At 34.9% G+C, this 27,468-nt stretch overlaps 1 protein-coding gene and 1 long non-coding RNA gene across 25 annotated transcripts in view; both read left to right on the top strand.

Moving 5' to 3' along the window:
• Nucleotides 1-27,468, top strand: part of camk2g1 (calcium/calmodulin-dependent protein kinase (CaM kinase) II gamma 1) — a 159,824-nt gene that overhangs the window by 45,033 nt on the left and 87,323 nt on the right.
• On the top strand, nucleotides 10,812-11,418 carry LOC141376851 (uncharacterized). The gene is made up of 2 exons (XR_012388116.1): nucleotides 10,812-10,910; nucleotides 10,991-11,418. It is a non-coding gene; the product is annotated as an uncharacterized lncRNA (long non-coding RNA).

Genomic DNA, 27,468 nt, shown 5'->3' with positions numbered 1-27,468 from the left:
ATACTTGCAGCTAGCTCTCTACAACTCTCACATGGTCACCCATTGAAGCCAAGCAGTACCTGGATGCAAGACCACATGGAAAAGCTAGGTTGCTGCTGGAAGTGGTGTTAATGAGGCCAGCAAGGGGCGCTCAACCTGCTGTCTGTGCGGCTCCTAACACCCCAGTATATTGATGGGGACTCTACACTGCTGTGAGTGCCATCTTTTAGATGAGATGTTAAACCAAGGTCCTGACTCTCTGTGGTCATTAAAAATCCCTGGATGTTCTTTGTAAAAGAGTAGCCAAATTTCCCACTGGCCTCTGTCCATCATGGCCTCCTAACCTTCCCCATATCATAATTGGCTTCGTCACTCTCTCCTTTCCACCAATCGCCTTGTATGGTGTGCGGTCTGGCGCAATATGGTTGCCATCCAGGTGGATGGGGCATACTGTTAGTGGATAAGTAGATTCCCCTAAAAATGTGTAAAGCACTTTGAGTGTCCAGAAAAGCGCTATATAAAAGTAAGTCCCCAGTATACATCAAACAGTTCATTTAATTTTTCTTGTTTGAGGCCAAAAGGCGGCAGATACTGTTTTGGAATCTTCCGACACTCCTGCCCTGCCTCCTGCCTCACTCGAGTGGACTCCTAAACACAACAACAATGGTGGCTGTGAGAGAACAAGGCAAACATGGCACAACGGCATGCCACATTGCTTTCTATTTACTGCAGGAATACACTGAATGGAACAATGTTTAGAAATTTATCAGACATTGGCGAGCTGTTTTGAACTGAACAAACAAACTCGAAACGAACTTCATTTTGATGACATTTTGTCTGAAATGACGCTATATCACTTCTTTTTTTTGTTTTTGTTTGTAACCTTGTACACTGATTCTGCACGTGACTAATTGCTTGCATTTATTTCTTATATAATGTATAAACTTATTGTATGTTATACTTTTATAATGGCCATTTTTGGTTATTAAAACTTGCATTCAGCAAAGGGGAGGGTATGTTTCGTATTTTCAATGAAAATGAAAGGAGGCGGTTGTGTTATCGGCTCTGTTTTGTTATGAATATAACAGCTCACGTTATCAATATAATGATCAATATGACGGAAGATGACGGTCATATAAATATGTAGCTACATGACGCTTCAACATTTCTGGTGTCTGTTAAGTTGCTAAAATCAAAAAAGGCAGTTCCTTATGTCATGTTTTCATTTTATTGTTAAGAAAGTGAAAACGTAGCCAGGGTGATGTTGATTTTTCTGTACACCTGACTGTAAACTAGACTTGCATTTCATGTGTTGACAATGACAGAAACGTCCTTTACACACAACGTGATTCTCCTCTGTGTTGCCGTACGGATAGTTCCTTCAGGAACTCCAAATCTAGTTGTCGCGGTTTGTTCTGCTCTTTATGGCTACTGGGTGTTCCTGAAGACAAATGAGTTTTCGTTAATCTAATTAGCATCGCGTGGTGTAATGAAATGCTAAAATTAATTTGATATTAGGTCAGGGGCCAGGCAGACTTCATCAGCAGTAGCTCCGCCAAGGTTTGTTGTTGAAGCTTGATATTTTCTCTTTCTCTCTCTGGTGTCGTTGGGAGTTAGCGTGACGTTCTTTGGATCGCTTTCTCCTTGACCCATTTAGCGCCCGTGGTCTTTCTGCCTGCGAGCTCTGCTTTCTCTTACGTTTGCCTGTCTCTATCACTCATTCCTGTGTGTGGATACAATTGCGCTTTTTGTCTTTAAGCTGACATTGTGTGCTTTCATCCATTCTTCCAGATCTGTGTGTGAGAGTTTATCTCGAATGCTTGACTTGAACCTTTCAGTTTATTAGAACTTCACATGCTACAGTTTAGACACAACATTTTTTTTTTTTGGAGAGAAAGACAGACAGGCTCATAATATGATCTTGGAGTTTAACTGTGTACAATGCCTCAGGGCAACATTATTCATAAACGTGAAATGATAAACGTTAATTTTATGCTGATGACACTGTTATATCTAATGTCACAGATGCTTTAGAGATACTGTGTGTGTGTGTGTGCACATGTCTGTTAGGGATCCTACTGAGAATGAACACTAAATAAGGATTACTAACGATAAAGGAACTTCGTTTTTTTGGCCGGAAGTAATCAGAGGGAGAATATGACAATTTAATTTAGTACTTTGTATGGCTGGGCAATACAGCAAATAAATTTACCGTGATATGTTTCATATCATTCGGTATTGATAATTATAGATTTTTTAAAATATATTATAATAATATATATATAATATAATAAAATAAATAATAAAATAAACATAAGTGTTAAAGAGACTCCTAAACTTGATAGATAAAATGTTTGTGCAGAAAAGTGTGTGCAATGCTAAAGTGTAAATGTTAAACAATCAAAGCAAACTTTAATGTAGGTCAACATTTGTAAGGTGTCATAAATAATGATACAGTAAACCTCAAACTCTGTAATCAAAACATTATATGATGATCAAATCTGAGCTTTCAAATTGTTGAATGACTACTCGAATGGGGTGCTAGTGGCTGGGAGGCACAAGAAAAGAAACCTAAAAGCCACTCTGGCGACATCCTTGCATCCTTTTTTGTTTACAATCTCATCACTGCTGCTAGTCAGGGCACTCGTTTTTGTGTGTGTTATTCTAGGTGGTGATGATGCAATACAACCTTTCACAAATTGTGTCTAAAAGCACATGAAAAGTGCTCCGCGTTTTTTTCCTCCTTGAATGCACTTTACGCTCGCGAACCCACTGGCGTCTTTCATAACCACCCTAAGCATATTGGCATTCCTTCCAAGGAGTGTGGTCAGCAGACACATTTGAATAAAACTATAGCGAAACTTCATACCAAACTTTTTATTGCGTTATTGACAATGGTGTTCGGTCAATAAAAACCAATACTGTTTTATTAGTCCAGCCTTAGTACTTTGACAAACAGGTTCTCTTTCTTTTAAGTTTGTATTTGTCTTTAAGTTTTTAATTTGATATTTTTCTTTCCTTGTTTACTTGAATTATTTTCTTAGTTTCAATAAATCTGCCTTGCCTTTTTATAGGTTTTTGTTAGTCATCTGTGTTTTATATATCTATTATTAGTAGGGACATAACAATTCACTGTAAGATGAATATGTGACTATTTAAATGTTTAATAAATCACAATATTTTTTTTATAGAGGGGACGCTGTTCAAAACAATTTGTATTTTTTTATTACAAATAAAGCAAAGATTTTAAGCCCATCATTAATTTAGTTTATTTACTTGTTTAAATGCACGTAAATCTATATTTATTCAGTTTTTAAATTAACTACAGTAATATTATTGAATAATATGAAAATGTCATCTAATTTATTTACAATGCAGTTTGTACAGTCATATTTTCTGTCTTTTAGCAGATATATTATATAAGAGACTTGCTTTGTTTACCAAATAAAGTGAATCTAATTGGATTTGCATTTTAAACATTAAATAAAAGTTTAAAATATATTATTTTTTATTTCCCATATTAAGGTTTTAGTTATGATACTCCCAAAATAATTCTGCAGAAATTTGCAGTTTTTTACCAAATTCTCTGAGGAAAAAGCAAAAACCGTCATCAGATTTCGTCTGGCCATACCAATAAGGAACATGCTACAATTCAACATTTTGGAAAGTCATAAAGGTCAAGTTTTGGAAATGTTATTTTTAATTTGAAAGTTAAACAGGTTTAAATAAGCCATTGATGTTTGTTAAAATAGGATCATATTTGGTAGAGATGCAATTATTTAAAGACCTGCAATCCAAGGGTTAAAAAAACCCAAATATAATTTTTTTATAAATAATAAACTGACTTTAAAGTTGTCCAAATAAATTTTTTATCAATGTGTATTACTAATAAAAAACTGATATATAGGTTTATATAAATATACAAAATTTCTTCATGCACTAAAAAATGATTCAAAGATGATTTACTAATTTAGGTGAAGTGTCTGTAAACAATTTATTTTGGCTGAATTTAAGCAAACAAAATGAGTTGAACATTACTAAATTTGATTTGTTTGCTTAAATTCATTTAAATCAATACATTTAAATAATTTAAAACAGTTTTGCAGAAATATTTTTTTCAGTGTAAAACATGATTTCTACTTTTTTATCTTTACATTTTTATGATTTTTTAGCACAAAATAATAATCTATAATTTTGGCTCATTCAATGTATTTTTGGCTATTCCCAAAATTACCTGTGCAAAAAAGGCTGGTTTTGTAGTCCAAAAACACTAACAAACATGACTGCACAACAATTATTATGTACAGGTATATTGCCAAAAACGACACGGTGGCTCAGTGATTAGCACTGTCACCTCACAGCAGGAAGGTTGCTGGTCTGTTGGGATTTCTGTGTGGAGTTTGCTTGTTCTCCCCGTGCTGGCGTAGATTTCCTCCGTGTGCATGCGCTATAGCTAAATTGATGAAACAAAATTGGCCGTAGCTTATGTGTGTGAATGTGAGCTTGTATGGGTGTTTCCCAGTATTGGGTTGCAACTGGAAAAGCATCTGCTGTTTTAAACCTATGCTGGATAAGTTGGCGTTTTTTTTCTGCTGTGACCCCTGATGAATAAAGAGACCAAGCCAAAAGAAAATTAATGAATATTGCCAAAGTCAATTTTAGGATGTTGCAGGTTAGTCACTCTTGTCTGTGTGTGTTATGAAACTCCTCTGTACAGACACCAGTACTGGTAATACATCAACATAATAGAACTATACAGCACAGTTATCTGCTTTTTCTAATGAAGTGGATACACATTTACTGATGGACAACTCTGAAAATGCAACCACTAAGTGAACTCAGCTCAGCCAGATACATTTTTTCATTCACTCACTGGTTTGTTAATTAGAGTTGGTGGTGAGCATTTAGTCAGGATCTCTTTATTAGTAGCTTTATACAGATGCCCATCCTGCCTTCCCACCCGTAGGGCTTCAGACTACAAGGGTTGCATTTTTAGACCTTTTTTGCTGCCAGTGCGACTAGATTTTATAATAGGTTGCTCTTATACCTCTACCAATTTGCAGAACTGTCAGCAAACAGCAACATTTGCTTTTGAAACCATTGGCTGGAATATAAGTATATAGCAACAACACATTTAATGTATTGAATGGTTCATTTTTATTTTTTTTTTTACCATTTTTATGTTTTAAATGTCTGTTTGGTTGTTTTGATTATAATATCATAGACCGTAAATGTATGCTACTGGTTACTATGGTGCAAAAGATATTATACATGTATGTATTATATTCTTTATATGAGCAAGTTGAATCTGTTCATTTTTATTAAAGATTTTTTTTTATATTTATGTATTAGACATATCAATATTCAATAATTGAATATACAGTAATAAAAGTATTAAATAATATAAATTCTAACTTTTAGATTATTTCAGAGCTCCTTAAATTTAAACTCTGAAAAAAAGTGATGTGAAATAATAAATTGCAATGCGACACAAACCATTTGCTCATGCACATTGAGCGTGATATAAAAAGTGAAATGAATGAGGAGGCATGTAGACATAACACAAACTAAATTAAGTAATTTTAGCATGTCAACGTTTTATTTATGCACATAAAATATACTTTTCCAAATACAAAATTGTGGCTAGTGAAAATGGCAAGTGGCTAGTAATGTTGAAAAAGTGCTAGCCACAGTTGCTGGGGATCAAAAAAGTTAATGTCAAGCCCTGGCTGTTACTAATATGCATGGATGTGTGTGTGTGTGTGTGTGTGTGTGTGTGTGTGTGTGTTTATTACAAATAATGCAAAATTCTGTTCATAGCCAATAAGATACGTACTACAATGCAACTTTTTGGGACCAATAATATGGATTGATTTAATACGTGACCCTGGATAACTTCAGATGTCATGAAAATCATACTGTCATTTTTTTGGGAATTTTTTATATGTATTTTATCTAAAAGTTAAATAAGTTTAAATAGATATGCACCTTGTTTGAGCAAAACTCTAAAAAACAGCAGGATTTGGAAAACAGTAGATCTGTCATAAACATCACAGAGAGAGAAAGGGAGGCTTAAATGGCCTGTGAGGGATGACCGACCAGGGTTATGAAACGTCACGATGAGGGGAGGGAGATGCGCAGCTAAAAGCTATTACATGACGCACACCACCTTTGCCCGCTGCTCTGAAATGCTCACTCTTTCTGATGAGCCGGAGCTTTCAGTTTTGTGTCTGAAGGGAATAATCTGCTCTAATTTGCCCCCTTAGGCCGCGGCGGGGGCAGAGATGTACGTTGGGATGTATTGTTTACGTCTCTGCCTCCCGTGGCTTGGTTACCGTTGTTTTTGCGCCACAGGTGCAGCGAGCATTGAGCTCAGTTCCGCATTACCTAGAATCCCCTTCTCTGTTGACTTCTTTCCCTGTGGAAAGAGTGAATGTGCCGCTGCCGTCTGGAGATTCAGATTCCTGTTGTGCATGCTGTAATTCTGCGAAGCTCATTGTCCAAACGCTGTTTCTAGGGAAACGCTTCCGAACTGCTGAATCACTTGATGTAATGTTTTTCCATGTTAAGTCGCTTGTTCTTTTCCCTGATTAATATGGGGAGACGGTCATGTCAGGTTTAGCATGTTAAAAATAACATGCATTACGTGTGTATGGTGTCGCTTCTGGCTTGAAGGAGATCCTCTGTGATTTTTAAGTTCCTTTGAATATTAGTAAGCATTACAAACTTGTGTTGCAGTGTTTAAAGGAAGCTGATATGACTGGCGTTGTTTAACTTAACTAAATATTAGCATTTAAGCCAGTATTAGCATTTTTTTAGTCATATTTTAAATGAGCTTTTATTTGTATATAGGGCTGGGCCGATAAACTAAACTTTATTGAATCGAAATAAAATTGATGTCAATAACAATAAGATCAGGACTTTTTACTCTATATTGATCTAAGAGCAGATCACACAGCAGAAATGTATCAACAATCTAGAAGTGTGTTGATATTAGAGATGCACTGGATTTTCGGCCGCCTAATATTATTGGCCATTGAAAATAGGTTGTTATTTAATGAACCCTCTTTGTTGGGATAGTTTTTTTAAATATGGAAGCATTAACAACAGATATCGATATCCTTATCGTTCCATATGAAAAATAATTAAAGGTAGGAATTGCACATTGACGATGAGGGGAGGGGTCAACTTTATCATTAATATTATTTTGTGTAGTACATGCTTTAGTGAATCAATTTAAATGACTTCTATTTACTGTAATTTTTGCAACGTAGCAATTTTTCAGTATTTTGTGAGATAGTTTGTGTATTCTGACCTACAATATCCTGTGATTCAACATTTCAGAGGTTAATGTAGGTCAGTAAATTGAAAAGTAAAGTGTGTACTTTAATATTTCTTATAACTTCTCTGAAAATAACATGGTAAAATATGCGTGAAAGAATGTTTTGCTGTCATTCAATGTTTTTTTTCTTCATGTATTTCTGTAATAATGAAGCATTCATATTTTGAACTATATTTTGCAGGAATAAGTGATTTTTATTTATTTTATTTTAATTTTAAGTCATTAAAAGTTTGCTGACAATTGTGTACAGCCTAGTGTTTTGAAGAATCGTGACAGTTTAAAGATTAATCTTAGATTTAAGTAGTGTTTTGGGACTTTACTGTGATTCTTAATGTATTTTAATGTCATCAAATGAGTCATGATTCACAAATGTAATTTTAGTGGTTATCTTCTGTAAATCATGGAAAAAATGTATGAAAGTCATGACTTTGATTAGGAAAACATACAAAACAGGAGTCAGGACGCAAGTATAAAAAAAGCAATATTATAATTGTTTTGATTCTTGAAAACCTCTCTTCGTCTTTGACTTATGTGTTTTAGATATATAGTTTTCACATATCCTGGCATTCTGTTAATATGCACTCTTCAAAATCCCACTTTTATCTATATATTTCCCTCAGGACAGCAGTATTGCGGTGTTATCATGAACCAAACAGTGGAAGGGCTCTGAGGGAGCAGCTGTTGAATGTACATGTTCAGAATAGGGGCATTCAGAAGCAGAAAAGGGCAGAATACAAGCGGAGGATGATACAGCAATGGAGATTTAAGATGCAGACACATCAGTCCTGCCGGCCAGTGCCTATAGGGACAGCTCTGTCTGGGTCAAACTCGCATACATTCAGATAGCCTGCTGCTCAGGGCTCATGATGTGATGTAATGTCACTAAAATGATAGTTTGCCTCTTGAATTAAAGTTAGGAAATGCTGATGTTGCTTATGAGGGAAGTTGTTGCTAAATATTTCATTTTTGTATGTGTGGTAGGGGTATGCTACATTTGTTCTCTATGATTGTGCATGATAAAACAGTTTTTGAGTGATAAAGCCTATTAGAATACAGGTAAATGGCCATGTTATTCAAAATATAAAAGCAAAAATCTTTCCAATGTGATTTATTTTGTTAATTATTTTGTCTACTCAAAGGTGCAGTAGGTGATCTGCTAAAATGCTAACTGCTTAGCATATTATCTTTGAACGATTTAACTGATTCAAAGCCACGCCTCCTGAAATCGAGAGCGCGCGCACCGTGTCACAACAGCAGACAACCCACTAGTTCATGTCATTCGCCAGTTAGTTAGTGTTTAGCCAGCGGTGTGCAGGAATTACATTTATTACTTAGCCATACTTGCATGCTATTTCAGAACTAATATTTAAAGTAGCATGGTAAACAGTATAAGAAGGCTTCCATTGTTCAAAAATGAACCAATGTGATTATAAAAGCAACTTCAGCTCAATAAAACAGGTTAGGCGAAATAGTGCTATTTAATGATGTTTTGTTGTTAAACTAAACAAAATCTACATTATCGATGTTGTAAAAGGACCTTATAAAATTGAAAATAGCTATGTCAATCTTTCGCTGGGAGATTTCAGTGGCTGAACAAGCGTGCAAAAGTAACTCCAATTTTGATTCAGGATTTTCAAAAGTTTTAATTCAGCATTTGATTTCACCGCATCTGTGATTGTCTCATGAATGCTTTATCATGCGTTTTATATACGTGTTAGATCATTTACTTTAATAATAACTATTGCACTGTGAAGAGACTTTCAACCAGCACAACAAAAATGTTTCTGAAGACAATCAACTACTGCACCTTTAAGTTACATCACTCTTCTCCGGAATATCAACACAATTGTGATTTTTATATAAGCTAGAAGTTAATATTGAGCGAGTTACATTTTAGATACAAAATGGTTTCTGTGAACCATGAAGAGTTGGGAAACTGAAGTGTTTTCTCCTGAATAATTCTGTTTTTGAACAAATCCTTTGAATCATTGATCCATTGGTGACGGCTTGCTTTGCTTGATATAAACTGTTGTTTTTAAGAAGTCAATTGAATGAATAAGTCATTTGTCACCACCTAATACCAATTTTAGTATTATATATATATTTATTTATATAGCCCGCCAGGCACGGTGTAGAAAGGTTTTGTTAGCCAGACTGAAAAAAAAAAAAAAAACCCAAACAATAGCCCCGGGACTTCGGGCTGCCAGATTTTGCGAGACCTGTCTTGGACAGGTTGAAGGTACACTGTACAAATAAAAAATTAAAAAAGGTTTTCTTAGGAGCAAGTTTAACTCAAGTAATTCATCATTAATTCAATTAATGTTAGGTGGAAGTGGGAGACTACAGCCATTTATTATGGAATTGTCTTGTTATTAGATATTAATGGTAAAAAGTAGTTACTTTTCTGAGCCGTATGTTTGGACTTCAGCTGCAGTTGGATCCATTGTCTTTGATTTTTGGCCTCCCAGTTGGACGGTTGCCTGACAAATGCACTAATCGTTTATTTGACGTTTTAGCCTTTGCTGCTAGGAAAAATATACTGATAAATTGGATCAATGACAAACCCCCATCCTTGAAAGGGTGACAAAAATATTATTAGAGACACGATTCCCTTGGAATTCCTTTCCCGTGTCATTCATATGTCCACTGAGGTTTTTGGTCAAGTCTGTACTCATTACTTGGATTTTATTGATGTTTCTTTAAGCTGCATTTTGAGTGTATGTCATAATTTATGCATTTTATTTTACTATTATTTTATCTTTATTTCCATTTTGTGAGTTTATTTACTTGTTGTTGTTGTTGTTGTTGTTGATAATACGGTTGCATGGTGGCTCATATATATATATATATATATATATATATATATATATATATATATATATATATATATATATATATGTATATATATATATATATATATATATATATTTATATGTCTTTGTCTTTGTTTTATTTTGACTAGAAATAAAGCAGTTTTAAAATTTTTTAAAACAATTTTAATGTCAATACTATTAGCCCTCTTAAGCAATATATTTTCTTCTTCAATTGTCTACATAACAAACAATCGTTCCACAATGTCTTGACTATTTACCTTAACTTTCCTAGTTACCTAATGAACCTAGTTAAGTCTTTAAATTGCACTTAGCTAAATACTAGTATCTTGAAAAATATCTAGTAAACTATTATGTACTGTGTCATGGCAAAGATAAAAGAAATTCATTTTTGGAACTATTATGTTTAGAAATTTGTTGAAAAAAAATCTTTTTCACTAAACAAAAATTGGGGAAAAATATATGGGAGGTTAACAATTCAATAATCCAGGGCTAATAATTCTGACGTCAAATGTATTGTAACGAACAAACGTTACATGCTTTAATTGTTGTTTTAGTTTCTTGTGATGCGAGAAGGACTGGTTGCAATATTACTACAGGCCACTAGGTTGCACTAGAGGGGAGTGAGAACTGGATATATTCCAGCTCACCATAGAGCAAGTGAGTCGTGTTTGGTAGAGGGAACCACATGGTGAACTGAGGCTACCGACCCACTCCGGTTCTGATGGTTTTGAGAACTTTATTGTTGCTGCTCAAATGTGAGTATTGAATACGTTTTGAGTTTGAAAGTATTTTCAATGGTTGGTTGTAATTTGCCCTATGTTTATTTCTTATGTAGACAGGACCTGTTGTCCTAGAGAAGTTCAGATGAGGTGTTTGTTGGTGCTTTTCAATGGACTGCAATGATTTGGTTCCAACGTTCTTTATGTTTCTCATTGGCAAATGAACTACTTGTGTACACTTGGAATGACGGTCAGTGACTCTTAAATTCCTCATCATACTACCGTTTTCCCAGTGTGAGGAAGTGGATCTTATTGCATCGCACTCAAATCCATCTACGCAACATTCACCCAACTATCTATATCATTTACAAAGACTGGTTACATTCAATGACTGCTTGGTTTTGGTTATTGATTACTTTTGTTTGTGTGGACTAAATACTGTATACACATGTAGAGAAATTAAACAAGAAGGAAAAAGGGAAAAACAGGCTTGTGAAGTTTATTTTAATTTCAGTATGTGTGAAATAAAAATTCTGTGAACTCCCTCAGTGTAACATCTTGCATGCATAGAGGTGGTGTTACAGTATATATACAAACAAACATATACTAAGACTAATTGTTCACAATAATATAAGGTTGAATTAGCTTGAATGCTGTGCTGCTTAAAGTTTCCATTGGGTCATTTACTAATAAATATCAACCAGCTCTTTCCCTTCAATCATAATGTAATGTTTTCTTTTTTGTGTATTCATTTTATCATTGCACAGTTTACACAACCTAATGAAGTCATCAGATAAACATATACATCAGATCATGTTGTGTGGCACTGTCTCACTCAATCTGGGACTTTGCATGTGTGTCCGTATGGTTGTGGTTGGTATGGTGAGTGTTGTGAAGACTGGCATAGAGCCCAGCATGGATTTGGCCTGGATTTTTTTTTCTAAAGTAAACCCGTCTGGCCTTACCCTCACCCTCTGCCTGTGAAGAAGGTTTTTCCCAGAGCACCGAATGTAAAATGACATGTCACGGTTTGTTATGTTGTATCCATGTGCAGCTTTCTTTAAAGCTTTTAGCAATGCAGTAAATCACATCACAATAAAGGTTGTTGTAGAATCATAATCAGTCGAAGACAGTTAAGTGAAAGTAGCCTACAGTGGACATGCAGCAACATTTGAAAAAAAAAGGCCATGTACAAAATGTGTAGACTAAGAGAATGTTCTTTCTAGATTAAAATGAAACTGTACAATTTAAAAATGTAGATAAAAGGGCCATGCATTTTGGTATGTTTATACTCATCTATACAACACAATAGCAATGTTTTAACTTCAGAAGAGTTTAGAGGTGATTAATTAACCCTTTCACGCGTACAATCACACCGGTGTGATCAACGTTAGCTGGTCCCTGAAACGTACGATCACACCGGTGTGATAAGAATGTTCAGAGTGCATGTCATGAACTGCTTAAATTCAAATCTGACGTTGCATGCCGAGGCACAGAAAGAGGTGCGTAGTGCTTTTCATAAATCACTTTTTAACAGTGCCTTAAAAAAAAAAAACATTTATTTTAGGTTTCAAACATTCAAATACACATAACTACAAGCAAAACATTCTATTTAAGGTTTGTAAAATACACATGGATGTCTCTATAACTGGACAATGTGCTTTATTCACAGTCACTTACCTTCATGTATTTTGAAAGAAAATTATGAATAAACATGATGTAAATCCAGCAGCTCAAATCTCTTCTGAGGTTGATATTAGAAGGGATACAGCTGCGATCAGAAGTTAATGAGAAGTATTTCTATTATTAATTAAATTGCGCATTAATTGTATTTTATTAGCATCTACCCCCAGTTCAACCCTTAACCCAACCCTCACAGTATTTGAAAAGTATTGATGTTGTATAGTGTCACAAAAATGATGCTGTATTGATGCGAGAATCCTCAGTTGTATTCCATCTAGACTTCACCACGCTGCAGCTGAGGATACTTCGCAACTGTATCCCTTCTAGCCACAACACTGGTGCCCATTACCCATCGTATAACAAATAATACAATTGGTATTATTGTTTAAAAGACAAAACAAATGTTCGATTACATTTTGAGAATTAATAGATTTTACTTAATAGTCACAAAAACTCATGCAGGAGTGTTAGCTGGAGTATTTAAAACTCTCACGTCAAAGAGTTAATGGAACAATCATGATTTTTCAGTCACAGTCATATTATATTATATTATATTATATTATATTATATTATATTATATTATATTATATTATATTATATTATATTATATTATATTATATTATATTATATTATTCTGTGTTTTATTATATGATATTATACTTTATTATATTATTATACATTTTATTATATTATATTATATTATATTACATTATACTGTATTTTATTATATTAAACTATATTATATTAGATTAGATCAAATTAGATTGTTAGATTATACTGTATTGTATTATATTACATTGTATTATATTGTATTCAAATGTATTTTATTACACTGTATTATTTTATATTGTATTATATTATTTCGTATTACGCTGTTATATTATACTGTATTATATTTTATTATAGTATATTATATTTTAGTATATTATACTATATTATATTATATTATGTTATATTATATTATATTATATTAAAAGCTCAAATGTTGATCTTCATATCTGCAAAGAACATAATGCAGTGTTTTATGTAACTCTGAGTCTGTTATTTGTTTGGAGCTGCTCCTTCAACATAATGGCCTCTCGACATATTTAACATTAGTCATTGGAAAAAAAAATTGTCATCTCATCATTGGGAAAATTGAAGAGCCTTGGTGACCAGCTGCTTCTAGCAGATATTGACAGGCTATTAATTGTCCAGGCTCATAGTGATTTGTGCTCTGGGTCCAGACCCGTGTCCCTGCGGGTCTGCGCTTCTCTGCGCCTGCTCTTTTCTGTTGGCCACTGCAGTTTTGTTGATTGCGACAAACACAGGAGTGCCTCTCAGTGGGCCAGTAATTGAGCCCACGGATCTCTGAGCTTCAGCACAATAAAGCAAAACACTGACACCGGCACTAAGTCAAACACACACACACACACACACACACACACACACACTCCCTGGGTCTAAATGGCACGGGTGATGGAGCAATTAAACACTGCACCATCCGTATCCATATTAGGACTGAGCATTTTCTTTTGAGGATGGGTTACCTGTGTGTGTGTGTGTGTGTGTGTGTGTGTGTGTGTGTGTGTGTGTGTGTGTGTGTGTGTGTGTGTGCGTGCGTGCGTGTGTGTCGCTCCAGTCGACTGCCTCTCGGCTCCTCCTCCTTCCCTCTGGCATCCTAATGAAGGCATTATCTCGACAAGTCACGGAACATGAAACTGCTGTAATTCGGCTTTTATCAACGTGTTTGCCGGCCGGGAAACATCCTTGCCAGCTCAAATGAAAGCCGAACGCTTTTTGATGTTTTTCTCTTACATTTATTCTTTTACTGAGATTGATTGGAAAGGGCGTTATGACTTGAGTGTTTGATTGGTCTCATAAAATCAGACTTTAACTGTACTACAGTATACAAGGTTTAGTCTATATACTGCTGTTTATTCTGGGAAAGAACTGCATAGAGAGAGAGAGAAAGAGAGAGAGAGAGAGAGAGCGTTGCATTAGGGCTGGGCGATATGGCAAAAATCTTGACATTTATATTCCAAATTGATTGATAATAATAAATATTACGATATAAGTTGTTAATGCTGCCACATTTAAAAAATGTATCCCAACAATGACTGAAGCCACAGAAATGAGAGGGACCATTAAATGGCATAACATATTTTCGGCTGATAATTTTTCGGTGAAAATTTAGTACATCTCTAATATCAACACACTTCTAGATTCCCATTGTTGCACATTTCTGCTGTGTGATCGGCTCTTAGATCGATATAGATTAAAAAAAGTTACAGAGCTTATTGTTATTAATAATTGTAATATCATTTATTAGCCCAGCCCTAATTTGCTTGCATGCATTTAGCAGTAAATGTGTTTTTTACTGAAACTTTATTAAAAGTACTTAGACTTTATTGTAATTTAGGGACCGTGTAGACTAAACTAGACAATACAATAAGACAAGTGAGAAGAGTATAAAATGTTCTCTTACAATACAAATGACTGTATTGCATCTTTATGATACATAATAAGAGGGGGAAGCTGGGTGTAACCTTTTTGCTATGCTTTTTGTAGTATGTTCTTATAATTTCTTGTCTATATAGAGCAGGGCTGCCCAAACTTTGTCTTATAAAGGGACAAAAAACAAATTTGATTGAGCTGTGGGCCAAGGTTAAATATACCAAACCATATTACTTTAAATTGTCCATGGGTAGTTTCCTAATGTATTTGCTAAAATTTCAAAATAACTAGAAAATGTTGCTTTAAAACATATTATTAATGATGCAGTATAATTTTTTAGATTTTGAAATTAACTGATAGTACAACATAAACAATCTCATTTATAACACAATGGTGTTCAATGCTGAATACACTAGTCGAGCTGCTCCTGCCTTAATTTGCTCTCCGATGTCTTGTGCATGGTCATGATCTGTTAACTGACAGTTTCTACATTTTAAAATTCTGATTCATTTACAATATTTAATTGAAACATTAATTTTTTGTAGCTCCTCAATTAAACAAAGAAACTAAAGGTTGCGTTAAATTTGAAATGACGATCTCTGTTAAAGGCATTTGGCCAAACTAACTCTCCATCAGTCTCCCTCTCTTTTCAGATGGGATGGTGGGCCAAATCAAAGGTTACCATGGGCCAACTTTGGCCCACAGGCCCCTCTGATATAGAGAACACTGAGGAAAATAAACACAATCTCATAAAACATCGAGATTTTTAAATTCACTATATTGGAGTGGGTGGAGCTTAAGATCTCTTGGCACTCTGGAGTGGAGCTCTCTGATTGGCTGAAATAAATTGAATTAATGTCAACAGATGGGTTTTAGCAAAGCTTATTGTTGCAATCAATCAGTGAACAACCTCAGAGCTCACAACAGGCCTGTCTTTAAAGGTTAAGGCTCTATTGTTAAAAATCAATCTCCTCTGGACTAAATCAATAGGTGTTTACTTCCGGATCCCAAATGTTCACTAAATTATTGGTCATTTTTAATTGCCACTTTCCATGATGAAGACTTAATTAGTGCCGGGAAGACCCTTTTTTCCCTTTTCATTCTTTCCCCCCCCCCCCATACTTTGATTGTTTTATGCATTATGTGAGAAATCAAACCCATAAGCTTGCATTGCTATCTGGATGCATTATAATATACTAGGGCTGCACAATATTTGAAAGATTTTGCGATATAAGTACAGTTTCACCAGATCACTTTAATACCTCTATTTGAAAAGTCTTTAGATTGATTAGATTGAAATATAAATTTATTTTTGTAATTTATTATATACATATAAAAAACAAACAACAAGTCATGAATAAACACAATTGAGCGAATATTAAAGTGAAAAATACTGAGCTTTGTGTTTTTTAAGAGAGTCTAGCAGTATTCAGGTACAGAATTTAAATAATCAAGTGTAAAATAACACTAGTATAAATATATAAATGTTAACATTTTTAAATGTAAAATAACACAGTCTTCATCATAGAAGTAATTCAATACAGATAATCACTGTTAAAGCACTACTAAAATGCTTTAACTCTTTAAACTTAAAATGCTCACATAGTCATAGGTCTTAAAAACACATGCAGATGATAAACTTTCACTCTATTATGGTTTAATTCTGCAGCATCTCCACAAATCTTGTGTGTTTTGACCTGTGGCTTCTGGTCATCTATAATCCCAACTCAACATTGCAAACAGTATCTTGCAGATGCGGATGCACACATTGTAATATCGATGTTCAAATGATATGTTGTTTGCCCCATAGTATACTGTTGGCTATAGAACTCCTGTTAGGAGTACTGAAATGTCTGGATGTTGTTGGATGAGTCTGTATGGGTGTTCATGTCACAAACGTTGCTTATTTATTTTGCCAGAGTACGATGAGAGGCTCCAGAGATGTTTATATCCATGCTGATTCCTCAGCACAGAATGTACAAAATACAAATCATTGTGTTTGTCAGGGAAACGCTCTTCATTGTGAATATAGAGGTGCAGGTGTGCTTGTCTTGTGTGGCAGTAGTAACCACACTTCTCTCTCTGAACAGTTATTTAGCAAGTTTTACTTTTTCACTATCCTTCATGCAAAACATTTTTGTCAGTGAGTGATATCAACTGCAGTTAGTAACTGTGGATTTCTGCTCAGCCATGGATTATTTGCATTCATAGAGTAAATCAGAGGAATGGATGAGTCGAGGAGCAAAGGCATGCTGCTAGTTAGGAAAAATCATTGCGATATTTTTGTTTTGCCATGATGTATATATGTTGGGATATGATTATAATTTCAGCATATGATTTGAATAGCTCTACTTGGAAAGATTTCATTAATTTAGACCATCTGGGATGATCAAGTATTTTTCTGTGCAGTGCATCTGCATGAATTATAATAAATTACGAGCAAAATACATAAATAAACAGTGCGCAGTGGGTTTCTGTCGAGTCTAACAGTCTTCAAGTACAGAAATGGAACAATTAAATGTAAAATAACATGGTCATCATTGTATAAATGGAAAAAAAATATTTCTTTATATTCAAATCTTTAAATAATAATTTAATCCTGTGACTATTACAGATACAAGCATTTCTATATCGATGCTCAGATAATATATTGTTTAGCCCTACTACTAGTTGATATACAAACACACGCACAGACAGAGAGACAGTCTGCCAGCCACATGCACGCATACGTACATGCTCAGGATTATAGTGCAGATGCTCACGCAAGGAGCTGTGATTTTGCTTCATCAAGTGCATGTCTCATGTAATCCTTCCTATTACATTCATGCACACACATGGCCTCTGGTGATTAGTGGTGCTTCTGCGTCACTATTCTAACTCTGTCTTTCACTTCCTTTCAGCCCCAATTTCACTTTGAAATCAAATGTACATTTTTCAACTTCTGTGGTTTTATTTTCACTTATTTTATTAAGCATTTCAGGGGTGTTTCATGCTTGATTCCAGTTCCACTTAATTCACTTTCAGTTGTGTTCAAGTGTCTGTTTGTTTCCACTTTCAACTAAAATTACTTTCGAGTTTTTTTTTTGGTTCCTCTTTTTGGCTACAAAATTTAATAGGACTTTTTTTTTTTTGGTCTGTTCAGTTCACATTCACATTCACATACAGCTTAGGTAAATCACATTTAAATCTGACTTACTGCCAATTTCTTTCAAATATTTCCTTTATATATATATATATATTTTTTTTTTTTTTTTTTTTTAATTTTTTTTTTATTTTCTTTTTAGGTACACTCCAGTTGGTTATTATTTCCAGTTTGATCACTTTTATTGTAGTCGTTTCATTTATCAAAGTTTTTGTTATTTTATATTTATTTATTTTTCTGAAAAAATCTGGAAATTACTTTAGCAATATTTAACAATATTAAATTACTTTAGCAAACAAGTGTTTAGACTTCAATTCTGCAATTATTTGCACTCCAGGTCATACTTAGTTCCAGTTCATTTATTTTTATAAACATTGTTTTATTTATAATATATATTTTTTCAATTTCAAAATTTGTTACTTTAATTTACTTTTATTCCTTTTCATTATTTGTGCATCTTTATTTCAGAACAATTCTTACTTAATAGCTATTTAAATCATATTCATGTTCAGTTTTGGGTTGATTCACATTTATTTAGGTTTCAGTGTATTTTTATATTTAAATTTTAGGAACAATTCAGCAACATTTCCAATTTAAGAATTTCTGTGACTACCTTCTCCACATTTTTGCCCCAAATAGGTTAATTTCCCAATATTTGCTTATCTTGTATTCGATGCCAGTTTACATTTAAAGGATCTTAAATGACTTGATTTAAAATGACTTAATTAAGTGTTTAGATTTCAATTACCTCAATTGTTTTCAATTATTTTTTTTATTTTTGTATTTTCTTTTTAGTTGCACTCCAGTTTATTATTAGTTCCTGTTCATTCACTTTTATTAATTTCACTATTTTAATTATAAAATCTTTTTCCATTTCAAAGTTTTTGTTATTTTTTTCTTTACTTTTATTTCTTTTCATTATTTGTGCTTTTCTCTAGAATTTATTTCAGAACAGTTCTCACTTAATGAATATTTAAATTATATTCATGTTCAGTTTTGGTTGATTCATATTTAATTAGTTTTCAGTGTATTTTGTATTCTAATTTCAGCAACAATTCAGCTACATTTCCTTTTTAAGAGTTTTTGTTACTCTACTCTCTTCACATTTATCCCCACAAGTAGGTTATTTTCAAATATCTTGTGTTGTATTCACATTTAAAGGATCCTAAATAACATGATTTAAAAATAATGTAACAAACAAAGGTGTAGATTTCAGTTGCACCGATTATTTTAAAATATTTATACATTTTCTTTTTAGTTGCACTCAGTTCATTATTAGTTCCAGTTCATTCACATTTATTTAAATCCACTTGCATTTATAATAATTATTTCTTTTCATTTCAAAGTTGTTGTTATTTATATTTATTGACTTTTATCCCTTTTCATTTTTTGTGCTTCTCTAGAATTTAGTTTAGTGCAATTCTTGCTCATTGTTAGTTAAATCATATTTATGTTCAGTTTTTTGTTGATTAACATTGATTAAGAATTTCAGTGACCATACTTACTGCACATCACCCCCCCCCCGCCCCCCTAAAAAAGAAGTTATTTTCCAATATTTGTAAATTTTGTATTCAGTTTTTTTTGTATTCACATTTAAAGGATCCTACTAAATGACTTGATCTTTAATTAGTTTGTCAATTCCACCACAACATTTAAAAACTGTGTAAAATCTGTTTTGTTTATATACGTGCACAATATGATTTGACATTCAAGTTTAGTTTGGCGTTTTTGTGCCAGTTCTTGAACCCCTCTCTGAAACCTTTCCTTTTCCCTCTTTGTCTTCCTGTCTGTCCTGCTCTTGTTCACCCTTTACACACAATGTCAGGACAGAGGGCTCTTCCTATCTCTACTCTGCATTTAATTATGCATCAGATTAGAGGCCTGTGTGTGTCTGTAATACAATTACTGCAGCATGAGAGTGTGTTATCTTGCGTACTGAAACTGAAGCAATTTTGATAGCACCACACCGATGTGTCCTTCTGTAATATAGAAGGAAGTTTCCTCTCCAGTTACTTCTGAGATACAGTAGAGTAGCTTTAAAAATATATGTGGTCCACTGTGTTTGACCCGGTGGATCTCAGTCAGTCACCATTGTAATGTACAGCATGAGAGTCCAATCTGTTTAATGGGTTTCACTTTCAACCAGTGCATTCATTTATAGTTTTACATTTTACACATATGGCGAATGCTATTAACTAAATGTACAGTTTATCAGTTTAGACATGCCTTCGGAATCGAACCCACAACCGATATTGTTGCAAGCACTAGGATTCACGGTTTGAGCTACAGAAATTGGCAACTCATTTTAGAGGATATAACAAGAGAATGTAGGATGAATTTTAAACTTTTGAGATCAAATTAATTTATTTTCTCAAAATTCTACACACAACACCCCATAATGACAATGTAAAGAAAGATTTTTTTTAATTGTTCCAAATATGTTAAAAATAAAAAAGCTGAAAAATAACATGTACAGAAGTATTCACAGCCTTTGCCGTGAAGCTCTAAATTGAGCTCAGGTCCATTCTGTTTCCACTGATCATTCTTGAGATGTTTCAGCAGTTTAATTGGAGTTCACCTGTGGTAAATTCAGTTGATTTGGACATGAATTGAAAAGGCATACACCTGTCTATATAAGGTCCCAGGGTTGACAGTGCATGTCAAAGCACAAACCAAGCATGAAGACAAAGGAATTGTCTGTAGACCGAATTGCCTCAAGGCACAAGGCTGGGTAAGGTTACAGAAAATTTTTTGCTGCTCTGAAAGTTCCAATGAGCACAGCGGCCTACATTTTTCGTAAGTGGAAGATGTTTGGAACCACCGGGACTCTTCCTAGAGCTGGCTGGCCATCTAAGCGCAGTGATTGGGGGAGAAGGGCAGTTAGGGAGGGTATAAATAACCCGATGATCATTCTGTCTGAGCTCCAGCGTTCTTCTGTGGAGAAAGGACCATCTTAGACCATCAGACCTCTCAGACCATAGGAAACAAAATTCTTTGGTCTGAGGAGACTAAAATTGAACTCGTTGGAGTGAATGCCAGACATTACGCTCATCACCAGGCTAATACCATCCCTACAGTAAAGCATAGTGGTGGCAGCATCATGCTGTGGGGATGTTTTTCAGCAGCAGGAACTGGAAGACTAGTCAGGATAGAGGGAAAGATGAATGCAGCAATGTAAAGAGACATCCTGAATGAAAACCTGCTTCAGAGTGCTCTTAAACTCAAACTGGGCCGATAGTTCATCTTCCAGCAGGACAATGAGCCAGAGCACAGCGCCAAAATATTAATGGAGTGGCTTCACAACAACTCAGTGAATGTTCTTGAGCGGCCCAGCCAGAGCCCAGACCTACATCCTATTGAACATCTCTAGAGAGATCTGAAAATGTCTTTACACTGTTGCTTCCCATCCAACCTGATAGAGCTTGAGAGGTACTGCAAAGAGGAATGGGCAAAATTCCCAAAGACAGGTGTGCCAAGCTTGTGACATCATATTCAAAAAGACTTGAGGCTGTAATTACTGCCAAAGGTGCATCAACAAAGTATTGAGAAAATGATGTGAATGCTGGCACATGTGATTTTTATTTTTTATTTTTATTTTTTATTATTATTAATTTAGTTTTATTACATTTTATTTATTTATTTTTATAAATTTGCAACAATTTCCAAAAAAAAAAAAAAAATCCCATTGTCATTATGGGGTATTGTGTGTAGAATTTTGAGGAAATAAATACATTTAATCCAATTTGTAATAAGGCTGTAACATAAAAAATTTGGAAAAAGTGAAGCGCTATGAATACTTTCCAGCACAGTCAAAACATGACGTTTTGTTTGTTCAAACAACAGTTGTTGAGTTTGAGATGACTTGATTGTTTTGTTATATCCACTTACATTTGTAAAAACTAATTAGTTAACTTAATTCCTTTATGTTGTCACAACACAAATTGATTGTGTGGAATCCAGCATTTTATACAGTGTACACACAGTTTTTACAGATAAAGTGAATTGAACATAAAACAATTAAGTTCTACAAAAAAAAACTCTCAGGAGTTTAGTTGTTTCAGCTCATTTGTAATGAGCAGTTTTGAACAAACACTCAAAGGTACTTTTTTGAGTGCACACAGAATGACACAAATTACTCAAGCTAATAACACAACCGCATATACATCTTTTATTTTCTTGTATTGTCTTCAACTCTCAATTCACAGGATCACATGGGTTGAATGTGATCCAGTAATGGGGATTTGGTGCCATCTTGGCTCTCGTGTGCCTCTGCGGTTGGAGAGAGTGGGGTCAGTGTTGGCCAGCAGTGAAAGAGCTCTGGAGGAAAGCAGTGTTTGTGCCAGTGACATGCTAAGGGTTAATCTTCCACTGGGTCACAGGGCAAGATGGGAGAGGATGTAATCCTGTTAGCTTGGAGCATGTCTGCTGTGTGTGCGTGTGTATGCGTGTGATTGCATATGTGGATGGATAACACTTAATCTAGTTCAGAGAGTGGACAAGGCAGAATAGGGCAGTGAAAATAGACTGGAAAAAAAATAATAGGTCTAAACCACGGGCAGCACAATATGTGTGAAAAAGATAATGGATGCATGCGCAAAATGTTCAATCAAACAAGCGTCCAAATCAAAAAGGGCACTCAGCTTCCAGTGGATGTGCTGGTTAAGTTGATTAGATGGGGTGTTTTTTGTGTAACATGTCTTTTCAGAAGTGACATTTTATCAACAATAGGACAGAATCATGGTTTCATTGTGTTTTACAAAAACATTAAAAGGAATAAAAGCTTTTCTGATTTTCGTTTTGTGTGTGTGTGTCTGGTTTTTATAGCCATTTCAAAAACGTTTTTTGGTTGCATAGTATGCTGTCTTGTAAGGGAACTTGGGTGATTTTTATGGAAGGCTTCAAGTATGCATTATATTTTTCAGCAATTATTTTAAAATACTAAGCGAATATGCAATGATTGATTGGCCAGAAATTGAAGCTGGCTGATTTTGACTCCAAAGTTAAGGGGTTTTTCTGTTTTATTACAAGTTTAAAATGTTTAACCTCCAGTCTCCAGACAGTGAATTTACTTTACACTACATTTGCATTTATAATTAACCTCTCTGTTTTCAGTTCTTTAAAGATGTTTTATTTGCATCATTTCACAAAGCTAAAATCTTCAAACCACTCTTTTTTGCCACAGATTTTGTGATTATGCCTTAATTTAATTGTAAAAAATTTAGTATGTGTACTTCACGAAAATGACATTAGTTATAGTTTGTGATTAAAACAGCAGTTTTTTTTATTTTTGATCATTTTTGTTGTGGCTAGTTTAGTATTTTCATCTTTATTTACATATTTTTAGCTTTCACATGTACTTTGTTACTAAAAAATAATAAAAATGGTATATAAATACCATAAAACTGCATAACTAGCAGCATAACTTTTTTTTTTAGTAAAGAGTAATCAAATGAATTACTGTTTCCCCCATTACAGTTGCCTTGCTGACAATAACATACCTGTGACTATGATTGAAAACACTGAAGTGGTTTTCATGCGAGCAGCGTCTCACACAGCCATAGGACCTCTCTTTCTTTGGGGTGTGTGTGTGTGTGCGTGCATATAACCAGTCAGTGATGATGAACATGAATGTGTACATGAATGTGGTGTAGCTGAGAACGTCATAATAAAGTACAGAAGGGTAGAGTAGAGAAAAGTAGAGAAGGGCAGGCGTTCACACACAGTCAGTCACACACACCAACGACCAGAACTATGGCAAATCCAACAAGTTCAAAGGTAGCGTTTGCAAACTGAAAATATGAGCACTATTTTTCGCTCATTGAGGTGAAAAGCAAGAATGTTTATGTATCGTGCAACTAATGCCCAGGAAAAAAAACTAGTCTCTCTGCGTCTGTGACAAGTAATAACAGGAACTCTGCTACCAAAGGAGGAGACAAAGCGATGACATCAAAGCAAATAAAACTTTATTTTTCTTCACGTAAAACACTTATTACTCAGACAGAATCAAACAAAATGATATCTACAGTAGATATATAGTTGAGGACATGCTGCTGTTGGTGAAAAAGGAGCTGAGCTGAAAGGCAAAGCTCTCGATTTACAGGTCAGTCTACGTTCCTACTCTCACCTATAGTCATGAGCTTTGAATCATGACCGAAAGGACGAGATTTCAGATACCAAAATGAGTATCCTTCGAAGGGTGGCAGAGCACACTCTTATGAATAGGGTGAGGAGCTCTGACAGCCAGGAGGAGCTCGGAGTAGAGCCGCTGCTCCTCCACATCGAGAGAAGTCAGCTGAGGTGGCTCAGGCATCTTTTTCGGATGCCTTCTTGACACCTACCTAGGGAGGTGTTCCAGGCATGTCCCACCGGGAGGAGGCCTCGAGGAAGACCCAGGACACACTGGAGGGACTATGTCTCTCGGCTGGCCTGGGAACACCTCGGGAGCCCCCTGGAAGAGCTTAGAGGAAGTGTCTGGGGAGAGGGAAGTCTAGAGTTCTCTCCTAAAACTGCTGCCCACGCGACCCCGTCCGCAGAAGAATATGAACATTCTCAACACTGATTAATATTATAAAGTATATAAAAGTAAATAAACTCACATTGGTTGCTCTAATTTGAAATGATAAAGATTAGGGCTATGCGATATTAGAAAAAAATTGTCATTGCTATGTTTTGTTTTTCTGCGACGTGAATATAATTTCACAAAATTCTGCATTGTGACTAGGGCTGCACCATTAATAGAAAAAAAGATCACAATCTCGATTCTACGCTAAACGCGATCTTAATTCAGCTTTTCTGCAATTCAACAAATTATATTTGTTAAGGAAAGAAAAGTAGCCTGAAGGCAAACGCACAAGACTTTACAGCAACATTGATACATCTAAATGGTGTTAAAAGTGTCACATACTGTATTTATAAGGTATAATTCTCCAAAAAAAAAATTTCTGTCTTAATGTAATGATGTATTCACAGCCGCCAAATCACACATGAGCTGACCGCGAGCTGTTTGTTTACTACTGAGGGGACGCGTGCATGTGCCCGCCAATGATGATTTCATAGGCTGTGAATAACAACTAGTTAAGTTGTTAATAACGTTCAGTTTGTTCCACAAAGTGATCGTTTGGGAGCTGAATGGAGAGTATGATTTGCATGTGTGTGTGTTTTTTTTTTTCTCACAGTGATGGCAGCCGTGAGCTGCACTCAGAAGTGAGTGTAACCAGCGCACACATTATTTAAATGATCATATCGCATTTTACAGTTATGATAAAAGCATTACGACATTGATGTTTTTTTTTCTTTTATAGCACAAATAAAATGTTGTACATGAGAATAAATCTTTACTGGGTCAGTTGAACTATTCTAGCCTATATAATGCATGAAGGAATCTGATAATGACAAATGTCTGATTTTATCAGTGAATAAAATGGTCTAATAATGTTGTCAATGACCGATTGCAAGCATGTGTCTCAAACATAATAATTCAACTTCAGAATTATGAATAGTTGTGTTCTGATGTCATCACTTCACTGTGAATTAACAAACAGGACATATTTAAAGTCTGTTCAAGTCCACCATTGCAAGTCTATACAAAATTTAGTCTTTTAACAAACAGTAGAACTACACACAGGCCTAATAGTATTACTGTTATTTTACCACATATTTGAGAAATAACAATAACAATAGCCTACTTGTATTAAACTTTATTTTACATCTACAGAATCGTGAGAAAATTGTGATGTTGATTTTAAGTAAAAAAAAAAAATTATTATTCTCATTTTAGCCAGAATCGTGCAGCCCTAATTGGGACTATTGCAGATTCACACATTGCGATATCAATGCAGAAACAATACTGTATATCGTGCAGTCCTAGTACAGATAGTTTAGCCTGCTATAGGACAAATAAACATGTTATATCTTTAAAAAAGGATGAAATATTACCAGTAGCTCTTGACATTTTTTGAGGCAAAATGATTTGAAACCTTTTAAAAGTAATATTTAGGGCAGGTTTCTGTTTCCTGCACAAACTAAAGACCTCACTACAGGGGTCACCAAACTCACTACTGGTGTCCTGCAGATTTTAGCTCCAACCCTAATCAAACACACCTGAACATGCTAATCAAGGTCTTACTACGTAGGTATACTTGAGACAACCAGGCAGGTGTGTTGAGGCAAGTTGGAGCTAATCCCTGCAGAGACACCGGCCCTCCAGGACCAAGATTGGTGACCCCTGCCTTAGTATATTATCACGACCCATGGATATTTATTTTGTTTTGCCTGTAATTTTTTTTCCCCTTCTTTATTTTAAATTGACAACCACTCACTTGCAAAACTATGCACCATGGATTCAGCTAAAAATCTGAAAGTCATCTGCAGTATATCTTAGATTTCTCTAGGGTGAGTAAACTCACAGCAAATTTGCGTGAACTATCCCTTTAAAGTGACAACCCACTAGATTTTGGCCTGAATCCAGTTAGAAGACCAGCTCGACTTCATTTCTCAGAATGTCTTGCTTAAACGTGTGTCAAATTAGACAGCGTTGATGTTTGCAGTCTGTGTCAAGCTGATGTGTTTATTGAGGAGAGCTGGGCGAATGAAAGCCGACAATATTACGCCATGAGGAAATCGCCAGTCAGGCCTGTTGCACAACATGCATGTAGATATGTGGTAATCTTCTGTTCACACTGGCCATGGGCACAGTTCTGTTGTCACTCCACTTCTTAGTGTTTCAGTAATGATGCTGATTCAGTGGGACAAACACTTAGAAGTGGCTTGTTTGGATGTGTAGATCATGCACCATCATTTTAGCTGACACAAGTTCATTTAAGGACACAATTTGACTATTTCTTTATATACAGTGGGGGAAATAATTATTGAATGTCACCATTTTTCTCAGAAAACATATTTCTAAAGGTGCTGTTGACTTGAAATTTTTACTGGATCCATCAACCGTTTTTTTATGTGCATATCCAAAATGTGCATAAAAATAGGTCAATGGAAACTAGGGTTGGGCGATGTCGACCATTTTGGTATCGTACGATGTCTAATTTGAAACGTCGTGATGGACGATGGCATTGTCGTCATAGGCGGCGGTGAATTAATTATAAATAATGAATTAATTCATAAAAAATGTATTATTTGTAGCCTACTGTTTTAACTACCTGACCCGCATGGTCTTTGTTGCACCTATAAACAAATCATACAGTTAAATGAATAAGGATAAGTTACATACATAATTACCACCTGTCAATCACTTTTTCCACAGGACTTGTGAATAGGCGTAAAAAGGCAGAGTTATCTGTGTCGTTAAAAAAGGTGCAAAACCAACAGGAACCAACC

Source organism: Danio rerio, chromosome 12 (genome assembly GCF_049306965.1).
Source record: "Danio rerio strain Tuebingen ecotype United States chromosome 12, GRCz12tu, whole genome shotgun sequence".
Lineage (NCBI taxonomy): Eukaryota > Metazoa > Chordata > Actinopteri > Cypriniformes > Danionidae > Danio > Danio rerio.
The sequence above is the reverse complement of the archived record's forward strand: the minus strand, read 5'-3'. Positions and strand labels throughout refer to the sequence as shown.